This window comes from Arachis hypogaea, chromosome 10 (genome assembly GCF_003086295.3).
Source record: "Arachis hypogaea cultivar Tifrunner chromosome 10, arahy.Tifrunner.gnm2.J5K5, whole genome shotgun sequence".
Lineage (NCBI taxonomy): Eukaryota > Viridiplantae > Streptophyta > Magnoliopsida > Fabales > Fabaceae > Arachis > Arachis hypogaea.
Window position 1 is genome coordinate 20,099,739 of NC_092045.1, and position 27,540 is coordinate 20,127,278.

Genomic DNA, 27,540 nt, shown 5'->3' on the forward strand with positions numbered 1-27,540 from the left:
TATGCCACAAAAACTCTAATTACCCAAAAATAAAAGGATTATATGTCACGTATCCTGTTAAATCCAGATAATTAAAATTTAGGAGAATATGTTTTCAAGCTTTTGTTCAAGTAAAGAGCTTTTCCAAGTTTTACAAGAACTCAAAAAGAAAGAGGGTCATACTTCCGTTCCACCTAAATTCATAAAATAAAGAGCGAAAACAATTCTTAAATTATAAATCTATACATGAATTAAAAAAGAAAAAGTAATAAAATCAATTCATACAAATAGACAGAGATCCTAACATTAACAGTGGAGGTTTAGTTGCTCATGGTTCAGAGAAAAAATAAGGATTCAGGTAAAATGTACTGAGTTCCAATCTAATGGCATGAAAAGTTAACTAATGGTATCCCCTTTTTATAATTAATCCTAATAAATTTAAAATCTAATTATCTAAAATTAAAAATAATATATTTTTCTAAAAATAAGATTTGAATTTAAATCAGAATAATTAGCAGGTCTTCAGTTGATGGGTGGGGGCCACATGTTTTGTCCATTTTGCAGCTTCTAATATGTGTTTTCTGGGCTGAAAACTGGGTCAAAACAGCCCAGAAATTGCCCACAGCGTTTTTCTGTGTTTTCTGCACGTGGCGCATATCACGCGTACGCGTCAGTCATGCGTACGCGTCGATGGTCTTTTTCGCGAGTCACGCGGATGCGTCGGTCACGCGCACGCGTCGCTGTGCAATTCTTCAAATCACGTGTACGCGTCCGTCACGCGCACGCGTCGCCATGGAAAGCTCCAAATCACGCGCACGCGTCAGTCACGCGTACGCGTCGCTCCTCGCTGCCATCTCCTTTGATTCTTGTGCTACAGAAACTCCACTAAATCCAGCCGAATGTTACCTAAAATAAACAAAATTGCAAAAGACTCAAAGTAGCATCCATATTGGCTAAAAGATAATTAATTCTTTATTAAACTCAACAAATTAGATGCAAATTCACTAGGAGAAGATCGGAAAGATGCTCACGCATCAGCAGTCGAGTTGTTCAAATTCGATCTTCAATATTAAGCTTGGACAGCCATCAAATCACAGTATCTGGCCAACTTCATTGCAGAGTACACTAATACCCCAGAAATCCCCACAAATTGGAATCTCTATGTGGACGGCTCTTCAAATAAAACTGGAAGTGGAACAGGTGTGATAATAGAAAGTAATCAGGGAATCCAAATCAAGCTATCCTTGAAGTTCGAGTTCCCTGCTTCCAATAATCAGGCTGAGTATGAGGCGCTATTGGCTGGTTTAAAGCTGGCTAAAGAGGTCGGAGCCCAAAAAATGGTTATCTTCAGTGATTCACAGGTCATCATCTCGCAACTAGCAGGGACCTACCAAGCCAAAGATCTAGCCATGAAAAAGTACCTGGACAAAATCAGGGAACAACTCGGACAATTCCAGGAATTTGAGATCCGACATATACCTCAGGAACAGAATGCTCGAGCTGACGCACTCTCAAAATTAGCCAGCACCAAACCAGAGGGCAATAATAGGAGCCTCATCCAGTAAATATTACAGAACCATCAATCTTAGAAGAAGAAAAAGTCCTAGCCATATCAAGTCAAGATCAAGGATGGATGACTCCCATAACAAGCTACCTCAAATCAAAGATACTCCCTACAGATAAGAAGGAGGCAAAGAGGTTAAAGCGGGAGGCACAGTATTACACCATCATAAACAATATCCTATACAAGAGAGGGATTTTGACGCCTCTACTAAAATGTGTACCGACCTCTAACACAAAAGAGGTCTTGGAAGAGATACACAGTGGCACATGCGGCAACCATCTTGGAGCACGAGCTCTGGCCAAAAAAGTACATTAAGCCGAATTCTTTTGGCTGACTTTGCAAAAAGAAGCCACCGAGTTTGTTAAGACATGTCCACCATGTCAAAAACATACCAACTTCCACATCACCCCACCAGAGGAACTCATCAGTGTAACATTACCTTGGCAATTTGCAAGGTGGGGACTCGACCTCCTCAGGCCCTTCCCCCAAGGATCAGGACAAGTCAAGTTCCTCATTGTAGGGGTAGATTATTTCACAAAATGGATTGAGGCAGAGCCCCTAACCAATGTCACTGCCCAAAGAAGTCAGAAATTCATATATAGGAACATTGTCACGAGGTTTGGGGTTCCTTATTTCATCACCACAGATAATGGCACTCAATTCACAGACGCAGGCTTTATAAAGTTGGTAGCCGACTTGAAGATAAAGCACCAATTCACATCCATAGAACACCCACAAGCTAATGAATAAGTAGAAGCTGCCAATAAAGTCATACTAGTCGGGTTAAAACGGAGGCTACGGGATGCAAAGGGAGCCTGGGCCGAAGAGCTCCCACAAGTCCTATGGGCATATTGGACAACTCCACATTCTACCACAAAGGAATCACCATTCTGATTGGCTTATGGAATGGAGGAAATGATACCAATAGAAGTCAAAGAAGGATCTCCCAGAACGATCCTCTACCGTGAAGAAGCCAACTCCCAACTTCAAAGGGAAGAGCTCGACCTACTCCCAGAAGTCTGAGAAAGAGCTCAGATCAAAGAAGAAGCGTTAAAACGTCGCATGGCCTCAAGGTACAATCGAAAGGTAGTGCAGCGAAACTTCACCAACAATGACCTCATCCTAATTCGAAACGATATCGGAATAAGTCAACCCAGAGAGGGAAAGCTAGCGGCTAACTGGAAAGGACCCTACTGAGTCACAGAAGTACTGGGAAAGGGCTACTACAAAGTGTCCAAACTCGAGGGGTGAAAGCTACCAAGGTCATAGCACGCCTGCAACCTGAGAAGGTATTATAGTTAAGAGGTAATAAAAGATTTTAGGACAAAGGTGCACTCTTTTTCCTGAAAATGATTTTTTAATGAGGCGCCAAGCCACATGTATATATTTGCATATTTTTCTATTTTGAATAAAGTTTTTTCAGATTTTCTACAAATTCTCTTTATCAAGATGCCTTAATCTGAAATGCAAAAATCATCGCCGATTATAAAGCTATAGATCGGCAAAAGTGAAAACCAAATTCACTGCTCGATCACGATAAGGTCGACGAAGATGAAAACTGAATTCATCAAAGGTCGGCCAAGAGAGGTTCAAAATCGGCAAAGATGAAAAGCGACCAAAACAGATATAATGCAAGAAGTTATAAAAAAGTGATCCATAGAAAGAGGCCTGACGAGGTCTTAGAAAAATGGATTGCTAGAAATAACTTAGGATGGACCGACATAAAGAAGTCAGACCAGACTAAACAAAGCAACAAAAAGTTATAAAAAGTAATCCATAGAAAAGAGGCATGGCCAGCCCTGAAAATGGATTACTAGAAATAATTTAGAAGGGACCGACATGACGAAGTCGGCCCAAAAAAGCTACAAAAAAGTTATAAAAAAGTAATCCATAAAATGAGACCTGGCAAGGTCCAAATAAAATGGATTACTAGAAATAACTTAGACAGGACTGACGTGACGAAGTCGGCCTAAAAAGCTACAAAAGTTATAAAAAGTAATCCATAAGAAGAGACCTGACAAGGTCCAATTAAAATGGATTACTAGAAATAACTTAGACGGGACCGACGTAAAGAATTCGGCTCAAGCGGATCAAAAGCAACAGAGTTACAAAGAGTAAATCCATAAAAGAGACCCAGCGAGGTCCAGTTAAAAATGGATTACTAAGAATAACTCGAAGGACTCAACGAAAGAAGCCGACACAATAGAAGGCGTGTGCTAGAAGGGACACAACTCGACCTAAAGAAAGCCACGACCTCACCAACTCACAGGAATTCCATGAGAATACTAAAAAGAATAGTCAAACAAGGCTAGCCTCAAAAAGTCACTTCGACCAAAGCAGGAAAACAAACCAACTTACAGGCAATCAAAAAGAGGTTGGACAGCAGAAGGCTCCAACACTCTTAAGATTCTTGGAAAGTTCTAATAGCGGCAGACAAGCATATCACAAAGAAACAAAGCTACCATAAAAGACTCAAGAGGCTACCCGAAAAGTCGACCTTAAGAGCTTAAAGAAACTACTCTGTTTTTCTAAATAGAGTTGATAAAGAAGAGCAACTAAAATATCCAAAGTCAAACAAACCACCAGTTACAAAAATTAGAAGTCAAAAGACCCACAAGCCGGGCCGTTGAGATTCGAAAGCAAAATCAACAAACTACAAGGGATGTAAAGACTCCTCAGTAGCAGCATCCCGAGGTGAAGGAGGACGAGTCGCAAGAGGGATGGCATCAACTATCCCATCTGGCCGAGTCAGGATCTGAACATCAGGATCAGACTCGGGACAACTAACCTCAGATGTAAGAGCTGGGGAAGTCGGGGGAACAGAAGCTTTAGCAGATGGCGCAGGAGGAGGATCTACATCATCATCATCATCATCTGGGGCAGGGACGATCTTCCCATCTTCTACAATATTGTCCAAACTGAAGAGAGTCAGGTCAAGCTCGGGTGCAAGAACTTGGACCTGAGCCTTTAAGTTCTTATAGGCAGAAGTCACACTGCCCACAAGATGGCCCTGGAGCTCGGCATAATCAGATTGAGCAGATCCCAACCTCTCTCTGAGCTCTATCATCTCACTATAAGTCTGGACATAGCTATCCTTTTGTTTCTGCGCCATCTCCTCAGCCAGATTTGCAGAAGCTACTGCAGCAGTAGCCTGAGTTTTCTCACCTTCCAACTCTTTCTCCAGCTTTGCCACCTTCTTCTCAAGTTCCTTCTTCAACCCCTTAATCCTATCATACTCCAACTTGGCCTCCTCCATGAAAGCCTTTGTTGCATGAACCGAAACGTCCTGAGTAGTCCGGAACAAGACCGCTCCCATATGCGCCATCTTAATGCTATTTCGGGTGATAAAATCCAAATGACGAAGAATGAAAACATCATCCGTAGGCACGACACCATAAGGAGCAATTTGATGATTAACAAACCCCACAGCATCAAAGTCGGAGACATCAAGGTTAAAGGGCTCAATCGTCTTTTCCTTTTTCGGTGGAGGACTAGTAGTATGAGAGGAAATAGCAGCATAACTTCGAGGAGGATCAACTAAAGGAACCGGAGGATTAGGGACAACCTTTCTCGGCCTAGACGTGTCCAAAAAGGGTTTCTTAGAAGGGACCTGAGAAGATCCTTCCCCCCACAGCCTTGGCCGAAATATTCAGATTGGTCGTAGCTTTCCTCGCCTTTTTAAAGGGCTTCATGGAGTCATTGTTCTTTACCATCTCTGAAAAACACAGTAAAACCCAAGTTACAAAATTGGAAAGAAAAGAAACAAAATCAACAAAAACAAAACAAAGCAAAACAAAAAGGAAGTCGGTTACTACGCAGCTCAGCTCGGAGAAGTGAGGGATCCCCTAAAAACCTCTTAGTATCAAGATGTGGAGGCTCCCCCCAGTTCCCCTCCAACACATGTACTAGAGCCTGCTCAACCTCATCCAACATCTTCCAAGTATATCTGGAAATAACTACATTCTATTGCCACTCTAAAGGAAAGGCGGGCTCACCATTTTCATCCAAAAAGAAGAGCCGAGCTCCTTCAACAGCTCGGACCTTGAAAAAATAGTTCTTGAAATCCCTAAAAGACTCATCATACATGGAAAAAACTTTCTTTCCCTGGGCAGCTCGAAAAGATACCCAAGAAGCCTTCTTCTTAGCCACCCCAGGTTTAGTCAAAACGAAGAGGTAAAGAAAGAGGATTTGAGATGGTGTAACATCCAATTCTTGACACAGTAATTGAAAGATTTTAATGAAGCCCCACGAATTCGGGTGAAGCTAGGATGGAGATACATTGCACGACCACAACAAATTGCTCTCAAAAGGAGTAAAAGAAAAGGTAATGTTCATCTGGCTGAAAAAATAGTCATAGGCATAAAAGAAGGGACGTTCCCCCTGGACCAAAGAAGGAAAACAAACCCTCTCGTCAGAATCAGGTGCTACTAACTCATAATCTTTCTTCTGCTTCTGATTACTACAAATCCTGTGATGTTTTCTCAGCTCCACACAGTACTCAGAATTTACCATAGAAACACACATCAACACGAGGGAGTCCAGCCAGTCCGACATGCCTTCGGGAACTTTGGAAGAGGTCTCGACAATATTTTTGCGAAACGACATGGGTCAACCAAAGTCCTACAACAAGAAAAAGGAAAAGGGGTTACTAATCAAACAGCTTGGGTAGTTCAACAAGAGCAACTCGGGCATAAATGGATACAACTTGGACTAAAGCACGCAAAAGTTAAGAAGTCAGATATAGCAACAAAAAGGAAACCCCAGGACTCACACCAAAGATCCAGGGGCATCCTTTGGAGGCAGTAACGGAATAAGGACTCAGAAAAAATCTACAAGTCTACATCTCGACATCTCCCAACAAAGAAAACTACCCTCTTTCAACAAAGCAACACTCCAAAAGAAAAGTCACAAATCAGAAAGTCATCAAAATCGCCACCTTTTTTATCTATCAGCAAAGGGAACTATCATGCATCAAACATGCCAAAAGGAAAATCATCAAAAATGCAACCATTTTTCAGAATTAAACAGTTCATCACTCGAAAACTTCAAATGCGAGGACACAATCAGAAGCAATAGCAACATTCAAAACCCTAGAAGCATCAACTACCAGGAAATAATGAAAGGTCCTACAAATTAAAAGGGCCCTAAAAAACAGCACACATGGCAGAAGCAATCAAACCCAACAAGCAAAGAAAAGATCTAAACTTTCCAACTTTTCCAAACAAAAGATCAAAACTTTCTCAAAATAAGAAGAATGACATAGGAGAAAGAAGACCAACCTGTAGCAGGGAGATAAACGCTGAAGAGATTGAAGCAACAACGAGGCCACACCAGGCGATCACCTTTTCGAACAAAAGAACGAAGCACCAATAGTCACCTCCAAAAGCAAGGAGAAGCGCGAAAACGAGAAAACTTGGGAGCAAATGAAAGTGAAGAGTCGTAGACGCAAGAACAGAAAGGTAAAAGATGGAAGCAAGAGAAGAAACTAAAAGCAAAGTCTTTTGGCAAATTCAAAATGAAAAGAGGGAAACGGCAAAAAAGAGTTGTTAATGGGCTTTAAAAACCCTCGCACATTTCCAAAGCAAGAAACACACGTTTTAAACCAAAAGGAGTGAAGGAAAAATGCTTCACATTCAAGAAGACACAGATAACCAAGATGCTCGAGTTCGGCTTCTCCGAAAAATGACCAAAGTTTAAAAGACTTGACCTTACAAAGACCACACTCAAGCAGGGGCACTGTTCATGCCCTAGGTCGAGCTGAATAACCAGGGATGATTGAAGACGAGTCGACCGACCTCTTCAGGTCAGGACTATCCGACCTCTTCTCAAAGAGTTTGGCCAAATCGCTGCAGAGGCCCAAGTAGGCCCGAAACAAAGGAACACGGCCCAAGTCTAAAGGCGGCAAAGGCCTAGAAAGATAAGGTGGTCCCCCTTTAAATACACTAGAGCACTGGAGCACCCAGGTATAACTCATACTCTGATTCCACTAAAAACCTGCTTAATACCCTTGCTAACTTAAGCATCGGAGTCCCTTGTAGGTACCACCACCCTCCGGTGACGAAGGATTAGCACCACCACCAAGTCCAACAAGTCGGACACGGCGGCTCCGATCACCATCATCAAGTCGGACACAACAGCGCCGACCAACATAGAAGATCTCGTCCGAGATCGACCTACAGTTTCAGGTAACCCTCGGAACAGGAACCATTTGGGGGTCCGGAAGCCAAGTTATGAGTCGCCGAAGTTCGGCCAAAAATCAAATATCACGAAAGCTTCAAAACCTCTTTTCCTTGAAATTCAGTTTCAACCTAATGTTTCATGCACCAAAATTAGCTCAACATCACATTGCCATTACCACAATAATCCTCCCATAACTACCATATTTCAACCCCACGATATCATATATCAACCTATCTACACATATATATACATAACCTCACACCAAACACTTATTGCCTAGTCTACAAGATTCATCAATCAACCACCTCAAACTCATGTTCTTCATCACTAATTCCAATAAACTCATATTCATCATCATACATTAGCAACATCATTAACTCATCATCATTAATTCCAACACCAACATCCCCATCAAACCAAAACCCAACCTTGTTCAAGATGTATCAATAAAGCACTAACCCATTCACATATTCAAACATTCATTCGTATCCTATGGTCATCTAACCTAAGTTTTCATAGAGCATTATATATTAAATACGAGAAACCTAAACCATACCTTGGCCGATTTCCACGTATTATCCAAGACAACCCACAAGGCAAAATTGTAAGCTTCAACCACCAAAATCCAGCAACTAGAACTCACTCCAAGCTTCCAATTAAGCTCCCAACATATCCAATTGCTTCATATCACATATTTACATGCACCTAACATAATTATCACTAGCATATTCCCAAAATTCAATACCCAAAACACCAAATTAATGAATTAATTAAAGTTCTAGGATTCTCACCTTACCAACAGGAAATTGGGATGAGTCTCAGTGAGTCCACAAGTTAATTTGATCCTAAACACCAAAATTGAACAATTTTCAACATAATTGCTCATAAATTTTTGAAATTGGAGGAAATTGGCTGAGAAGAGAATAGCGAGTTACCTACCAAATTGTTTTGTGAGTTTTGTAGTGCTTGTCATGGTGAATGCGTAGTCGCAAACAGTTCGTCAATCGGAGCTCCGGATCAAAAGTTATTGAGAAATGAAATTTGAGTGAGGGTTAGGCTTTGCTTTTGTTCTTCTCCCTCCATCAAATGTTTTCCAGCGTAAATGATGAAGAATAAGGGAAATAAGAAGATGTGTCTTCTTTAATGGGTTGGGTTCAGTTGGGCCTTGGGCCCATTTTGAGTTCGGTTCAATTGGTTCGGCCTGTCCAGCTCAATCTTGGGCTAAATTCTTTGAAATTAGTGTCAAAATTTTGGTTTTGAAGAGCTATATCCTATTTTAATATAATATTTATTTTTTTAATTTTTCTTATCAAAATTTAATTTATTGACTAATTATTCGCTAATTTTACGGGGTTTACAAAATTCAAGACAAAGAATCATGAAATAAAATATTATTAGTTTTTTCTCTTATTTTGTGTTTATGCAAATTAAAATTATACTCAAGATGTTTAATATTATATTTATGGATTATATGTATGGTTATGATATATGACTATTGATTGATATATAAATGAATTATAATTTACAAATTATGAATTATAAATTCTAAAATACCTCTATTGTTAATTTATTATATTTTTAAATTTATTGTTTTGAGTTATAATTCATAAAATAAAATTTTTAAATAAATATATGAATTTATCGGACTTTAAGCAGGTCGAATTCAAACCTTGAAAAAAAGTTTACAAGAGATAACAGATCTAAACTGTAAATCCCGAGCAATTAGTAAATAACTAACCAATAAATTAATTATTAATCAAAGTGATTAGAAAATATATTTGATAGTTTAATGTGATAGAAAAAATTAAAACGAGAATTTTGACACTAATTTTAAAGAATTTGGCCTAAAATTGGGGCGAATGGGTCGAACCAAACGAACCGGGTCCATAATAGGCCCAAGGTCCAACCCAATTCATATATACTCATGAGATTCAGCTCATTTGCTTCTCATACATAAGAAATAACGCTGGAAAAGAGGGAAGAACAAGGAGGAAACCTAAAACCCTCACCACAAATTCAAATCCACATAACTTCTGATCCGGAGCTCCGATCCGATTGACAAGCCGTCAGCGACCATGTGTTCTTCTTGAAAAATTCTCTACAAAACCCATTGAATAATTTGGTAAGAAACTTTGTTTTCGTGCCCAGCCTTTCCCTTCTATTTAGATTTTGTTTTTGGGTTAATGGGTATTGAGGATTTTGATGTATTAGGATTGAATTAACTTGAGAAAATTGATTGGTTTGGTCTAAATAATCTGTGGGTAAGGTAAGAAAACTCTAAACCATTGTGGTTATCCAATTATGTGAACCCTAGTTATTAATTTGGTGAATTTCGTGGAATTAGATTGAGTTTATGTTAAATTAGAGATTTAATCGGTGAATTGGAGTGCTTGAAATCAAGCTTTGGTGGCTGGACCTTGTAGCACTTGAATTGGAACCTTGGAGGCTTGAATTGAGGAGTTTGAGTTTGGGAAGAAACCAGCCAAGGTATGGTTTTGGTTTCTCGTATTTAATATATAATGTCTTGCGAAACCTTAGGCTAGATGACCATAGGATAGGAATGAATACATGGGTATGTTGAATGCTTGGTAATTGTTGATATAGATTGTGTAATTGTTTTTGTGGTTGATGTTGGAGATGAAATGGAATGTTAAATGATGACTTAAATGATAGCTGGTTAGGTGATGAGAATAAGTATGTATATGTGATGAATTATTGATGATGTTTGATGTGATTAATGATTCATGATGTGAATGCAACTGTGGTTGATGAAAAATGATTGATGAATGATGATTTTAATGATGATAAATGAGAACGAGGGTTGAGGATATATGAATGTCAATGTATTGATAAATGTGTTGGTAGAATTGAGAGTCTTGGTATGAAATAGTTTATATTGAGGTGAGATTGGTTATGAAGGGATGTGAGGCTGTGTTGGTTATGATAGGGTGTGTTTTACTTTTGGGTATGGCTTATAAATGTGGTTACTGAGTTATAAATTTGGTGGAAATAGAGGTTTGAGGAACTTTGTGAAAAACTGATTTTTGGCCAAATTTTAACGAGCCATAACTTGGCTTCCGAACTCCCAAATGATTTCAAATTTATCTTATATGAAAATTGGGTCTGTGAAGTTTACGCCGTTTGAAGAACAGATGAAAAATAGTTTGAAACAAAAATGTTATGCACGTCGGAAGTTTGGGGTTCAAAACTAAAGTTCTGCAGATGCGTATGCATACCCTTCCTACGTGAAAGGTCGATTCTGTCCAGTGTGTATGCGTACGCTGACAGGTGTATGTGTACGCATCCTGGTCCAAAAAGAGACCTATGCGTACGCATACCTATTGCATGCGTACGTATAGCTTTGTTTTTCAGCAAATGGAATTTTTGTATTTTAAACCTTTAAACTTTTAATTTTCATTCTTTTGGCCCATAAAGATTAGTTTAAAGTGTAGTGATGAGATTAGGCTATGGAAAGGGAGGTTACTAGGAAGTGAAGAAAGGTTTGACTTGTGATATGACTGAGTTGAGGGGTGAATGTTGAGATTGGCACTGATTGTGTGTGGCCGGAATGGTCGAGATGTGTGTGTGGCCGGAATGGTCGAAAGGGCAAGATTTGGATGCAATCTCGCTTGCTCGTTAACTTGAAAATATATTCGGATGGTAAGTTGAGGACAGAAGTTCCCTCTCTTGTCATGATGAGGGTGTGGGGAAAGTGGAAAGGCACTCTCCTTCGTATTGTTTCTCCCACATTTTTCTCTGGTTGCAAGGTGGAAAGGCACGCTCCTTCGATGTGGAAATGCACTCTCCTTTGTATATCCTCCAGGAGAAGGTGGAAAGACACGCTCCTTTGATGTGAAAAGGCACTCTCCTTTGTTTATGATCCTCCTGGAGATGCGCAACCTAAAGACCAATGTTTGGATTAGCTACCAAATGTGTCAGGTTCTGGCGATATAACCGACACGTGAGGTCATGGTTAGTAGGACAGTCATGCATCATGTTGCATTTATTTGCTTTGTTTGGGTGTGCATAATTATTTTGGTTTGTCTATCTGATAAATTCTGTTTAACTGATAACTGTGATACTTGCTGTCAGTGGTGGAGTTTAGTTCAGACAAAGGGGGCCATGGCCCCCCCAAACTTTTTATAAAAAAATTAGTAATACTTTTTCAAAAGATAAAAAATAGTTCAATTGGCTTACATACTTTACTATGACTTAAAGTACCCAATAAGTTCAATAAGCAACACTCTCTCTACATTTAAGTTCAAATAAAAAAATTAGATATTTTTTATTTATTTAATTTAATATTATTTTATATTTTACTATTTATTTAATTTAATTTTTATATGATAAAAAATAATAGAATATTCAATAAGTATTAATATTATTGTATTTATATAAATTGATAAAAAAATTCAATAAATATTATAAATTTTAATATTTGTCCCTCTAACTTTTTCTTTACATAGTATAGGATATATATTCCAATTTTTATATAAAATAATAATGAAAACTCAAAGAATTTATGTAATTTTTAAGAGGAAGGCTAATATTTAAGAAGAAGAACATATAACTTTTACAATATCAACACATGTAGATAGTTCTTTTACTTTAATGAATCACGAAGAAAGTGAGATACAACCTTCAAAAGTTCAAAAAGTTACATATGATGAGTTTGACCTTAATTTTTTGGAACGAGACCCTGAAAAAGGCTTTAAATTTGGCAATATCATCCAAATCAGAGAGATGAGATTAGACGAGCTTATCTTAAATGGGTCTATATCAAAAGTTTTTTGACAATTATTTTTTATCTGGCCTCCCAAAATTTTGTTTCAAGTTCCGCCACTGCTTGCTGTAACTGTTCTTTAAATGTGTTTGCCTTGTATTTGCTTGTTTTTGTGATTGTCTTTCTGTTTTGAGTACTTTGGTGGTGGACGGGTGATAATGTTGATTTTATTTGAAATGGACCAGAGGCCGGATTGAGTTTATTTGGACCGGAGGCCGAGCTGATTTTATTTGAGCCATAGGCCGTGACTGGTTGGATTAGTGGTAAGGGTTAGAGTTGAACGAGACAGCGAGTGAATTGTAATTTGAGAGATTAAGTTAGGATTGGGTTAGAACCTTAAGAACCTTAGATATCTGCTCCTGTTTATGGTTTCTATTTTAGTTCCTTAAGAATTATAATCTGAGTGACGGCGTTCTAGGATTGTCTTTGACTTTTTCGGGACCTTATTTATTATATATGTAGGCACTTTAACCATACTGAGAACCCGTGGTTCTCATCCCATACAATATTTGTGGTTTTCAGATGCAGGTTAGGCGATACCTCGTTGAGTCATGCTGAAAGCTTCAGATAGCAAAGATCTTTGTCCTTTTGGGTTTTACTTTTGGCTATATATATATATATGTAGATACTTATTATCTCCACTATTATGTATATCATGGCCGGTGTATCTTCGCAAACCGAGTCTTGAGTTCTATCATTTGTATCTTGGAACTCCTTAGTATATATCCATGTTAGTGTGCTCTATCCTGTTTCGTTTATCTTATCGTTTACGCGAGTGTTTGTGCTTTTCGGTTTAACGATTTTGTTTTACCCCTTTTTTTTTCAAGGCTCTTAGTTATAAATCTTTTTTTAAACTATATTATATATATTTTATTTTTAGAGGTCATAATATCTTGCTACTTCAATTTTATGACTTAAGCATAAGACTCTATATGGTAAGATATTACATAAACTTAGATTATATACTTAAAATCAGTGGTGGAATTTGAATAATATTACTAAGGGGCAAAACTTTTTAACATAAAATTATATAATGTTATTTATATTAATTATTTTTAAATTTGTTATCAGAAAAAAAAGATATATAAAAAAGTTATAATTGTACCAAATTTAAATATTATAGCGGTGAAATATATAAAAAAATTATAATTAGAACAATAAATATTAAAAATTATAACATTTCTTGAAGGTTTGAATTTAAAAAAAAAAATCAATTAAAAAATTGATTAAATATAAAATGATACTAAATTCAATAAATAAAAAATTATTAGACTACGAATACAATTAAATTAATAAAATTGAATGCGGTTTATTGTGGTTAGAAACATACGATGCTAGTCAATTTAGCGAATTTCATTTTCTGTAAAAATGCTACTAATACTTTTGTAAAATATTTGGGAGTCAACAGTCACCCATTGCCAGAGAAAAGTTTCACTTCTACTCGTAACACGGACAAAATTCGTCTAAAATAAAACTCGGCCTATTTTCACCACTAATCACGTACCCCTCTCCTGACACTGAGTATACCACGTGTCCAAAACTTGGATTAACAACAATTCAAAAAGAATAAGGTGTGCCAACTATCTCGAGTAGGCTACAAGCAACTTATTGAAAACTTAATACTAGCGTCAGTAAATCGATAATTTTTTTTTTAAAAAATTATTTTTTAGTGTGTTTAACAAATTTTTAATAATAAAAATAAAAATATTAAAAAATTTTAAAAATTATAATTTTTTTAAAAGATTATTTTTTTAAAAAATATATTTTATATATAATAAATAAATAAATAATATTTTTATTTTATTTTATTTAAATATATTAATAAATAAAAAATATTTTTATATAAAATATCCAAACATAAAATTATTTTTATTTTTATAAATTTTTTTTTAAATATCATTTAAAAAAATCTTAAACAAACCCGTAATAATATTGAAAGAATTTCAAGGGTGGCAAGTACTTGGTGTACTTATCTGGTTGCCTTGGTCCATTAATCTGTTGAAAAATAAATTAATTTCATGTAAATAAGATTCACTTCTCCATGTGAAAGACGATATTAAAGAACCATTCTCTTACAAATCAGATTCACTTATTTTAAAGTCCAATATAAACTTCCATGAGAGTGAACTTGTGGTCCAATAGTGATTGACTGATATGCACTTGTTAGCTACTATTCACGCTCTCTTTCTCTCATTGCCTGCGAGAACTTGTTTCGTCTTCCTCTTCTGTATGTTATTTATTCCCTTCTCGCTTAGGGTTCATTGAATGAACAAGTTTCAATTTTCAACCTTTTAGGTTTAATAATGTGTTTTCTGGAGGGGAATTAAAAAAGATCTTGAATTTTGGTGGTTAGATAGTTTGAATAATGTTGTAAAAAAAAATCAAGTTTTTGAAAGATTGATTGAAGTTTCTAGCTTTAATTTTGTGTAAAAATCAGGATTTGAACAATGGGAAAGAGGAAATCATCAGCAAAGCCACCTCCAAAGAAGTGAATGAATAAGCTTGACACTGTCTTCAGCTGCCCTTTCAGCAGTGTCGAATGTCGAATGTAAGCGATTTCAGGATTTCCTTGGAGGATTAATTGTTGGGATTCTTTTGAACAGTGATATGAAGAACTTGACAGGGGAAGCTTCTTGCAGGATTTTGCCAAGAGAGCTTTAGCACTACTGTCACAGGTTTGTTTCTGAAAACATCAAAGTTTTAACCGATCATCTGAACTCATATTCAAGTTTATTTTTTAAATCTGCTGACGATCTTTTGCAGCTTTATCTGAACCAATAGACATGTAAGTTAAATATTTATATAGCAAATTTCTTCGCTTTGTCTTACAAACACAACCACTTGATTGACTCAAGAAGCTTCATTTGAACAATGCAGATATAGTGAATGGATTGATGAATGTGAACGGGTGAACAACCCGGAAGATGATGGAGCTTAGTAGTGGATCGAAAATTCTGTATTTATGTCAGCTCCTACTGGTGCAGCTACCTATATATTACTCTTTAGTCTTTAATAGAGTTTGTAAAACTAGATGTACACTAAAACAATGAGAATAATTGCTATTGCAATGTGTGTTTGTCTCGTGTCAATTTTCAATGCGCAAATAACTAATTATGTTTCCCATTAAGGAAAGACAAGGTCTTACATGTTACGATTGTTTAATAAAACGTAGTTCTAAAAGTGTATCATTACGGACGAGGTTTTCCGTATTATCCTTGTCTTTTGAATGAGATTGGCTATATAAATTAAAGATCATTCTAGTATATAGATCTTCTTTGTATAAATGTTATACAAACCTTTTTAGATTTTTTTTTGTAGTTATAACTAAGGACACGTGACATTTTTTTTTGAACATTGACCACAGTTTTAAAAAAAAAATTATTCTCCACGTACAAACATTTTTCCATATAAGTCATACAAATCATTTACACACACATCGTTTTCACGTTTTTTTTCTTCTTCTTTCTCCGTGTCTCTTCTTCTTCTTTTTTCTAATTTTTCTCTCGTTTTATTGTCGTCATCAACACCACTCCTTCCTCTTTTTTTTTATTGAAATTTCTTCTCCTATTTTCGTTTTCTCTTTCTCTTTCATCAAAATCACCAGAAAAAACGAAAAAACATTATTCAAGGTACTGTTTTACTGTTCTTCTAGATTTTTTTTCTAGATTGTCTTTACCATGGACCTCATCCTTAACCAGCAAAACATTAAAAGATTTCAAGAAGAAATATATTGTCTCCCTCCTATATTGGGTGTATTTCTTAATTCTTTTGGGTGTATTTTTTAAATTCTTTGGGTATATTTTTGTAATCCTTTTGGTGTATTTCTGTAATCGTTTGGTTTATTTCTGTAATTGTTTGGGTGTATTTCTGTAATTCTTTGGATGTATTTCTGTAATTGTTTGGGTGTATTTTTATAATCGTTCGGGTGTATTTCTGAAGTTTCATCATCTTCAAAACAATTTCAAAACTTGATTTCAGAAATCATGAAAATCGAAAAAAACAGAAGGAGATCGAAGACAAAGAGAAAACGCACGAAGGAGATTGAACAAATTTGACAAAAAAACTCGAAAAAAAAAAACAAAGATAAAACACACGAAGATAGTTCAGTGACTCGCGTGTTGGATTTGGCCCAATTTATAAAATTTGTAAGACAAAATAACTTGTTATATATGTAGCACTCCTCTTAAAAAAAAAGCTATAATTCAAATATTTAGCAGTTAGTATATTAAATTAAATTAAACCCTTGAGATTAGAATGAGTTAAAATTTGTGACATACTCTTAGTTGGTTGACGAAAAACTTGTGTGCATACAAGTGAAAATAAATAGATAAATAATTTTTATATTTATTTATTTTTTAATTATTTATATTTTCACTCAATAACTTCAAATTTTAATGGGTTATAAATGAATTCAAATTTTAAATTTTAAGATCTTTTGTAATTAAAATTATATCTTATTCAATTTTAAATTTTTTATTTTGTAATTTAAAAATCTTTCAAATGGTTATATTTCTTCAATCAAATTATAATAATTTAAATTAGATTAGATTAAAAATTAAAATAAATTTAATCCATACAATGTAAACTACAATCGTATTAATCAATTATATTATATTGGAAAACAACATCAAATCGATACAATTTAAATCATAACAATTATATTAATTTTATCTTGTAAATCGATCTAAATAGTATTATAAATTTTTTTTATTTTTCAGTACTTTGATGCTTTTGTCACTATAATAACATTTTTATCAGATATACACTAAAATTAATCATTAAAATCTACTAGCATAATATTATATATTAAAATATAAAATACACATTAAAAATTAGTTAAATAACACATATATTATTTAAATATAAATAATATATAATACCTGATTTTTATAGTTAAATTTAGTGTAGATATAACATTTTTGTTATAATAAAATACATAACAATCGTTTAAGAAAGGCATATAAGTATAAATATAAATTTTAATTTCTTTATTTTTTAAATTTGTTTAAGTAAATTTATATCATAATACTATAAAATTCATGTTTTACATATGGGAAAACATATGCTCATATCCCAAAAAATGTAATTTATCGTTGCTCTGTTTTTATTTATTTCTATTTCAAATTATTAAACTTATATAATAGACCTTTGTTCTTTAAAAATAACACAACTAATATAAGAGAGTGCATTGTATATATAATCAGCTATCTAATTGTTTGATTGAGTTTTTAATTTTTTGATTAAGGTGATCAATTATCAAACATTTGGATTCACAAATAAAAGAAAAGAAGTAAAATAGAGAAAGAATGAATAATAAAAGAAGTTGTAATAATTGAAATAAAAATAAAGAAATTTAACTTTCTAAAACTTTGAAATTAAAGAATATAACCAAAGTGATAATAAAGAAGAAGAAAATGAAAGTAAAATAAAAAGTAAGACTTAAGTCAGTAAGAATTTTAATATATTAAAGTGAATTTTGTTTGAAAAAAATACTTGAATATTAGAGTATTTATAGAGTTGTAGATTAAACTTAGATTTTTTTTGTGAAAGTAACTTTAGATAATTATGAGTGATATTTTTTTATAAAGTAAAAAATTACCTTATGTTTAAGGCCGTTATTACTTTAATAGTGATAATTGAAATAGTGGAATCTATCTGATGTGCTTTTTAAATTGGATTGGATACTTTTTAAATTAAATATAGATTATGATAATCCATATCTAAATTGATATATATAAATAAGATCATATAATTAAGACTTGTTATTTGATCGAATAAAAAATAATTTAATTTAAAAGTTATTTATCTCTTAGTAAGCTTTTTTTAATCGAAATATTCTTGAGTCTAAATATGTATTTTAATTATTTAAAAAAATAAAAAATAATATTTTAAATTATTATTTAATATTTATTTTAGACTAATTAGTTTTTAAAAATGATAAATTAGTCCTTAATGATTGTGTGTATATATATATAATAAAATAAAAAGATAAATCGTATTGTAACACTTTTTGAAATGCGACAAATTTCATATTTTTTTTAAATAATATGATAAAATAATTAAATTATCTAAAATTTGAAAAGACAAAAAAAATTAATTTATCTTCTTTAATTATTTAAAATTAATTTATCTAATTTTATTATAAAATATCATGAACTATTATGTCAATATTATTTATTTATTAACTACTAATTTGTTTGAAGCAAACTTATTACATAATAATTTGGAGTATTAATATTGCATATTCATCTGCTAGTTAAGATAAAATAAATTCAGTTAATATTAAAGTAATATTATTTTCGTCAATTATTCCTTTTAAGTTGTTCAAATAAATTTAAACAATATCTTAATTATTTTTTTAAAAATATATTTAATTTATGTATGCAGTTATTTTGTTCTAAAAATACAAAGTATTTGATTCATTTTTTCATTGTAATAAATAATAACTGACTTTGTAAAGGAAAAAAATACAATAAACTATATTTTAATAAAAAATTTCATATTTTAGATACAATACCAACAATAATTTTAACATAAAAAAATAACGTAAAATATAAATAGTGCATCTAATATGAGACACTGTCTCATTCTTCCCTTTCACAGACTCATCCTCAACATGAGAGTGAGTTCTTATAGTTTCGTTTTCTTTTTTCCTTAACAAAAACAACTATCCATAATACACATCAATTATAAATTTTATTTTCTCTTTTTTACGTTATCGTTACAATACGTTGTTTAGCTTGTGAACAAAATAGTATCTCTGTAAATCTATATATATTTATATCTGTACCTTATAATTCTTTCTATAAATTAAATGATATTATTGTATCTTATAATGCTCATCATGTCCAAAATAAGTACATTTACACTTAATTATCTTCTGATCATCTCATACAAAAAATTTTTTAGGTTTCTTTTTGTCCATGACTAGTGATCTATTATCATGACCAAATGTTCTACAATTTCTTGCGGTTCACATCACGTCTAACTTACCTAACACGAAATTCCACCATCATTTTGATAATAAATTCCATTACACAATAAATATTATCATCTTGAATGTTCATTCTTTATCATTTGATCTTCTATTTCCATTCAACATAACTAATTTAACTATAGAAGGATAACATTTAATGATAATCAGATACCCCTCTTATCTGTCAACTTTAGTCTCCATTTTTTTTTTTTATCTCAAACCTATTGTTAAAAATGGATTTTTAAACAATAAATTTATAAAACCTAAATGTTTCATAATAAAAGCCAGAGCAAATTGGCGAAAAATTGCCAGAGAGATTATCATGAAATAACTTATGTACCAACAATAATACAAGAATAATACAAAAATACAGTACATCATTTAGTGTTATTCATTATTTTAAGCCCACAAATATAATATATGTTAAAAGAAAAAAAAGAAAGACTAATAATAACAACGGGTTTTGTTTATCAACCAAAGTCTAGCATTACAAGAAAATTGAGTATTTGTAATAAAATTCTTTTCAATAATTTCATTCAGTTTATACTCATTTTAATAAAATTACAAGAAAATAATTGAAATAAAATGTCTTTCAGTATAAGAGCTAAAGTATAAAATGAATACAAAATATAAATACTAAATTGAGTATAACAACTTCTACGAGGACTTGATCACAAACATCTTAAAATCTTACCAACATAATTACAAAATTTTATATCATAAGAACCTATAAAAAATTAGATAAAATTATAAATAGGATTTACTACTATCTATCTATACTCACAAAAAATTGTAACTGATCTTATACATAAAAGAAAAATTAGATTTTAATAGACAAAACTATCAAATTTTAAAAATTTATCCAAAATTCCTAAACTATTATTAACACCACCTCAGCCCTCAACTTCCAACACTTTTTACACCATGGAAAGCTAAATTTATTGATCGGACAGTGTTAAAAATAAAAATTGAACCATCTCTTCATCAATTTTTATATTCAAAGACAATATAGTGGTAACATTTATAGAAAATTCTTCCAATAATAGTAAAAAAATCTTGCAAAGACACCAATATTTGTACTTGCGGCGTTTAGAACTGTAATTTCATTATTGTTGAAAAACTTCAACGAGGATCAAGTATATATATATATATATATATATATATATATATATATGAGAGCATCTTATAATCACAAATCTAATTTCTATCTTCTTATCAATAAAAGAGCATTAGTATATTAAATTGAAATAGCTAGTAGGATGGAGCATGCAAGATCTGATTAATTAATCTATTGTAAATTGTAATTAGGAGTTTTAAGTGCTTCCTTAATCTTAGTGAGATTAATATTTTTTTAATAGAAAAAGGCTGTAAATTCAGATTGTTCAATAAAATAGATCTAAGAATCAAGAGAAGGCTATTCACAGAGGAGGAAGAAGAGTGGTTACACTACAACATTTTTAGGTTAAGACAATATTTAAAACGTGTTGCCTAAAGGCTGATAAAAAGTTGCTTTTGCTCTATGGCAACACTTTTGGACATAAGGCAACGTTTTTGGGCGGCGTTGCATATGCAGCCTTTGCCTTAGATCAAAGCAACATTTTTTGGTTTCAAAAGCGTTGCTTTTGAGAGCAACAAAAGCAACATTTGATAAGTGTTGCCTTTGGTTAAAAAACAACAACACTTCAAAGGTGTCTTTGAGACAACACTTTTACAATGTTGTCTTTTCTCATATTTTGACCACTACTAAAAAATATTGCCTATTTGCAATAAAATTCAACCCTTTTATATGTTGCTTATAAGTTTGAATTTGCAATACTTTAAAATGTTGCCTATTAGTTTTGAATATGCAACCCTTTAAAGTATTGTCTTTTCTTTAAGATATGCAACCTATACAAGTATTGTCTTTTTTTTTGGATATGCAACCATACAAGTGTTGTCTAATATTCAAAATATGCAACTAATAAAAGGGTTGCCTTTTTTATAAAAATAAAAGTTACTTTTGTAATAAAAATACAAAAATTAAAATTTACAATAAAATTTTTTGTTCATACATATGTAATTATTTTAATTAATAAATAAATTTGTGCACAACAGAAAAAATTTATAAAAAAGACAAAATAACTAATAATAAAGTAAAAATTAAAATAGATATTAAAAGGTTCAATTAGTATTTTAAATACATGTTCATCAAGAATTCTCGACAAAATAATAAAATTCTTATCTAACAATAATTGTTATAACAAAATAATAATTAATATTTGTAAAAAAAATGTCAATCTACTTGCATATTTTATATCCATGCTTAACTTGTCCCATATGCTAAATCTGCAAATAATACACAACAAAAAAATAAATAACTTATCATTAAAACTAAAAAATTATAATAATAGAAATTTTTTTATGATATTAAATACATAGATATAAAAGTAATAAATAGCTTGCCTCAGATTTTATTCATGCAAGACACGAAATCACTAAATACCAAATACATAAATTACTAAATTAAAACAGAGCTAATGTGTGAGGAGAGAATAGAAGACAGAGAAGAAGCTTCAAGATTCTGCTATATGTAAAGTGAGATCTCAATCTTCTATTCTTGCCACTAACTAAACTAACTTCTATATAAATATAGAGCTAACTAACAAAGAGATATATTACAAATTTAAACTTCATAATAACTCGGTATATTCAAGGTTTTTTTGCAGAAGAAAAAAGAACCAGAAGCTAACCATTATCTCGTCAGTTGCATCTTTCCTTTCAGATGCACCGCTTTCAGCAGCTTCACAGCTCTCATCTTTTCCTTTGTTTTCATGTTCTTCATCCTGGTTATTTAACCAAAGCATGGTGTCACTTTGTACGAATAAAACAACAATCATATATCAACATTAAAAAACACAGAAATGAACAACAGAGATGAGAAGGAAAAACACAGGCAAGCTGTTCGACTGTTTCTGTACTAAATATTAGATGTATTCATTATTCAAATTTAATTTTCAAAATATAGTTAGCATACTGAGAAGTTCACACATATCTACTTTTCACCATCTATTATGTCAAAATTATCCTTTTTATATACCTGAAGAGGGATTGATTCATTCAGGTATTTCACCGAGTCAACTTCACTATGAGTTTATTTTAGCCTCTGCTCCACCTTCAATGAACTGCACATAAATTTGAAGAGCATTAAGAAACAATCAAAAGCATGACAAATTGACACTCATGCGTATAAATAAATTAAATTAAACTAATCAATAAAATTTCAAATATAATTAAGTACCTCAAAAACATAATTAAATAGAAAAATAATTCTAAACTATTCACAATAATACATAACATATAAAAATATATATATATGGGCTGGATCAAATACTCACTTATCAATAAATGGTTTGCTAAGGTCCCTATTAAGATTCCCTGAGCCGAGGCATGGATTAATGGATTAATGCATTGGACGTAGTATCAACTATTCATATTCATAATCAGTAGTATATATTGGCACATAGGACATATCTAGAATGTTTCTTTCTTTTTGGAGATTAGAAAATTGAAAACAAAAACTTCAATTTATCGAAAAAAAACCAAATGCTCCAAAAAAACAGTTTAGTGTCTTGGGTAGTTTTAGCATTAACTGCTATAACTCTTGCCTTCTGAGAACTAAACTGGTGATCACCAGCTGTGAATGAAGGACATAGATGATTGTTTTATAAGAATGAGACTAATGGCAGGACACAAACTCATGATGACAAAAATGGATGTTATATAGATTAAGAGTTAGATCATTTTCCAATAAAAAGAAACAAGAAATGCAGAGTACAAAACCATAGTCTTGTTTCCTCGTATCAAATCAAGTACCTTTACAAAGTTTTTAGTCCATACTTAAGACCCTTGGAACTTTAATATACGGCTCCTCATAGCTTGGAATGGCACCAATCATCGCATCCCTGTAAACCAACACATTTGAATCAACAATTTTTCAACTATGTCCAATTGAAACATAATGATTAATGGATAACTTTATTTTCACCTGTGCTCAAATGTTAGAATCACTAGACTATTATCAAAATACAAAAATGCAGGTATATAATAATGTATATAACAGATACCGTAGCGTAATCATTGGCTATAAGATGAGCCGAAAGCAATCCTCCAAGAACTCTGATTGTCGTCTCAAACAAAGAAACAATTTTGTTCTATAACTGACCAAAAAGTAATTAAATTCATCCTTAACTCCAAATTGAGTACAGAAACTTGAAATTCAGCTACTTAGCCATTCACTCACAATATCAAAGCGAATATTTTTACCAATCCATTCAACGGAAGCGGCAAAGCGGTCACAGTCACCGAGTAGAGCCAAAGTGTCCAAAGAATCAATCAATAGCACCTATCACAATTATCATCAAAATTATCTTATATTAATGAATGAATTAATTAATTTTGGTGATTTTACTTAAATAATATAATTTAGTAAAGCCACTAGCAGCAATTAAGTAATGGGGCATATTCCTGATCAATTTAAAAAATTATGAAGAGGCCTACTCCTTGTAAGTTCCCATTATTTCCAATTCTAAATCCTTAGTATTCCTGTAAATTGGAACCTTCATTAACCAAATCACAGAAGTTGCCACCTAAGGTTTGAAGCTCTATGAACAACGACAAAGTTTTGCTAATATCAACAATCTGCCAAAATTCAAATAAAAAATCACTAAAGCATCACATTTTTCACAATTACAACAATTCAATTGGCTCCACATTTATGTTTTGATCACTAACATGAATTCAAGTATACTGAGAGTTGAAGAACTTGGCAAGAAACTCTCTTGAACTTTGCTGAATCTATCCATCTCTTTCTCCATAAAAAAATAAGTTACTTACATCCTGAAGCATCAAATAAAAAGAATAGCTACCTCTTAGCATTCTATAAAGCCTGTGCTGTCCAAATCATAGAGCTTAAATGAAACTGCAAGAGAATTGCAAAGCCTGTGCTGTCCAAATTATAGATCTGCATGCAGTAAAATTCTAATGTCAAAAGGATATCCAATTAATTGAAATGACTAATACTTGGAGATACCATGAAAAACAATGAAATTTATTACTAAGTAGCAACTAGCGAAGACAAAAACACTGATTTCTATATGAAAATTTAAACATAAAAATGCATGTGCTTTTATATCTAAATAAATACTAACCTCTAACTAAATGGGGAGATTACAATGCAGTGATGAGGTACCTAGGTTTTTTAATTACACTTAATTCAAATGGACTTCCCCCCTTAAACTAAATCAATAAGGCACAAACACACATATGATATATAATGAACATAAATACAAAGTTATGCAATGCATGTCTGTATTGTGTATAGTTCATCAAAGTTGTGGAGGCACATGTGCAATGTGTAGCTTAACTTTATGAACCATTTTTAGGTTAATTTCCATTAACATACATGGCTTACTTCTCGCCCCAATCTGTCCATACATATTATTTAGTAGTAGATGAATCACATGCCCACAAATTAATGTTTTAAATTAAATAATTACAATTACTAATGGCTTAAATTAAAGGAGTATCTATCTATGCATGTGCAATCTCAGGAAGAGCAAAAAACAAATGCAGGCACGGAACATTCTGATTTGTACCAATACTTTATATTTAAATGGGAGACACAATTTAGCTAAAAAAGGAAATAGAACAAGACTTGACCCTACAACTACTCAGCTAATCAAATAATATATAGATTACAAAATACTAAACAACATCATATATGTAAATTTCAAACTGATCAGTGATCACATTGAGCAGCCTTCAGGTTGAAGTTAAATTATTTTTTATAAGTTAAAGTAGTAAAACAAGTTTTTCATTGAAATAGCTATTGCACACAAAATCCATCAAGCAGCCAAACCATTGTTTACAACTTTACAAGATAAAATCATTGAAATAGCTATTGTACACAAAAACCATCAAATGTTTAAGCACTTGAGGTAGCTCTAGCCAAGACAAAGCTTCCAAGAATTCCCCAAATATTGTAGCTATGAAAGCAAACCTAATTTGCAAAGAGAGAAGTAGAAAAAAGAAGTGAACGTAATTGGAAGCATGGCGAAAAACTTAGCGCTAACTCAATTGAACTGAAGGAATTCCCAACCAACTCCAACATCTACAATAACAATGAATCCACTGTTAAATTCCCAAATTGAGATTCCACCAACAATAATTAAATTTCAATCCCTAAAATTGCCATCATTCAGTGATTAAAGCAGCAACAGATAAATATATCATAACAATGAAATATTGTAGCGATTTTACAAGACCAGAATTAATTAAGCAGTAGGCAATGAACAGATAGTGACGCGAGGAGGGACGAACCCAACGGCGAGGCGAGGCAAGCAGCGACGAACACGACGGAGACGCCAACAGCGACGCCAGCAATGAGGAACACAGGCAATGACGAGGAAATCGAATAGAGAAGAGTAAATTGCAAGCAGTGACAAGGAATGCGAAGAGAAGAGTAAATCTCACATCAATCAAAATTCAAAGTGGTTGGAGTAGTTTTGTTATTTCAACAATTCAACCAAATTAACCACTAGTAAGTAAAATTTGAGAGAAATTTTTGTCATACCTGAGAAATTTGAGAGGAAGATGTGAACGACACCACGGCGGAGCAAAGTGAATGTTTCAAAATGACGTGAGCTGAAGATCGAACATGGCGGAGCAGAGCAGAACACGATGCGAGAAGAAGCACATGACACGAGCAGAGCAGAATGCGATGCAAGCATAACACGACGCGAGCAGAGCAGTGAAGAACACCACAACGGCGAGAGAGAGGAACGCAGAACGCGAGTCAATATCGTGAAATTGGGGAAATTGAGCTAGGGTTGGGGTTAGGATTTTGATTCTAAAATGGTATGAATTGAGTTGTGTTTCTAAGTGTACTTGACATGTTAGTAAGGAAGGTGATGAATTAATTATTGCTCGTGTTTCCTTTTCTTGTTTTTGGTTTAGGAGCGAAAGTAAATTCTATTAAAATATTTGGAGGGAATTAAAATATGATGAAAAATATTTAAGCAACGCTTACCACCACAAGTTTATTATATATCTTTAAAGGCAACTCTTATAAAGTGTAATATATGAATATTATAAATGTTGTTTTTTTAATTCACTAAAGCAACGTTTTTTATATATTCTTTAAATTGATCAAAGAGAACACTTATTAATAAAGATTTGTAATAGTCTTATTTTTTTGCAATAAATTTTAAGTGTTGTTTTTGACTATTATAAACAATATTTTTTAAGTGTTGTTTATAGCATATGTTGCAATAGCTTAAAAATATTGTAGTGTTATTAGCAGCGCATTACATTCACAACAATAAATGAGTCTTCGTAACGAGACTGTTCTCAGGAAGAACAAATAATGTCCTTAAAAATCACTGGCATATCATAACGGTATGAAAACAAAGAGAGCATCTAAGTTTTGTGGGAAAAAACCCTTCAAAAGACATGATTTTCAATAATAAAGGCGGAGTCACATGAAGCTGGGTGGTAAAGAGGAGGCAACAGTAGCAGCGAAGACAGTAATTAACAGTTAACAGGATGAGAGTTGGATGAGAAAGAATTTGGGTAGCAAGAATAAAATGTTGGAGTTTGAAATTAAAGGTGAGGTAGGTTATAAAAAATAATTTAAAAATTTTGAATAATTTTTTAGAATTTAAATAATCTTGTTTATTAAAATTTCTTTTTCATAAATATATAGTCAATTATAATTTTTTATTGATAGATATTGAATATTTGTAAGTAAAAATAATAATTTATTTTTATAAATATTTTTAAAATATAATCCAAATTAACAAAGACAAGTTGAATGATCGAAACAAATAAAGATTTAAACAAATGAGAGATTCTATATGTAGTATGGATGGTATAAAATATCCATACCTATAGATTTTAGGTGTATCACCTCTTTGTGCAATGCGTGATTAAAACTTGTGAACACAATATATCATCAGTTTGATGAAACAAGACAGCAATAATACTTTTTTAAAATTATTTTGTCTTAGATTTTTTTAAAAA

General features: G+C 32.7%; 2 long non-coding RNA genes across 13 annotated transcripts; one reads left to right on the forward strand and one right to left on the reverse strand.

Moving 5' to 3' along the window:
• The first annotated feature begins 14,611 nt into the window (after positions 1-14,611).
• On the forward strand, positions 14,612-15,595 carry LOC112718206 (uncharacterized). The gene is made up of 4 exons (XR_011866283.1): positions 14,612-14,733; positions 14,944-15,181; positions 15,270-15,291; positions 15,384-15,595. It is a non-coding gene; the product is annotated as an uncharacterized lncRNA (long non-coding RNA).
• A 6,009-nt stretch (positions 15,596-21,604) lies between these two features.
• On the reverse strand, positions 21,605-26,577 carry LOC112715342 (uncharacterized). 12 transcript variants are annotated; one of them, XR_011866504.1, is made up of 9 exons: positions 26,093-26,462; positions 25,520-25,630; positions 24,387-24,481; positions 23,785-23,863; positions 23,586-23,678; positions 23,335-23,423; positions 22,559-22,643; positions 22,212-22,304; positions 21,605-21,807 (listed from the first exon to the last, which is right to left on the reverse strand). It is a non-coding gene; the product is annotated as an uncharacterized lncRNA (long non-coding RNA). The 12 variants fall into 12 exon arrangements; XR_011866500.1 differs by having other exon boundaries at positions 23,762-23,863; XR_011866501.1 differs by lacking the exon at positions 25,520-25,630 and adding an exon at positions 24,019-24,159 and having other exon boundaries at positions 23,586-23,637; positions 23,762-23,863; positions 26,093-26,447.
• Positions 26,578-27,540: the final 963 nt, after the last annotated feature.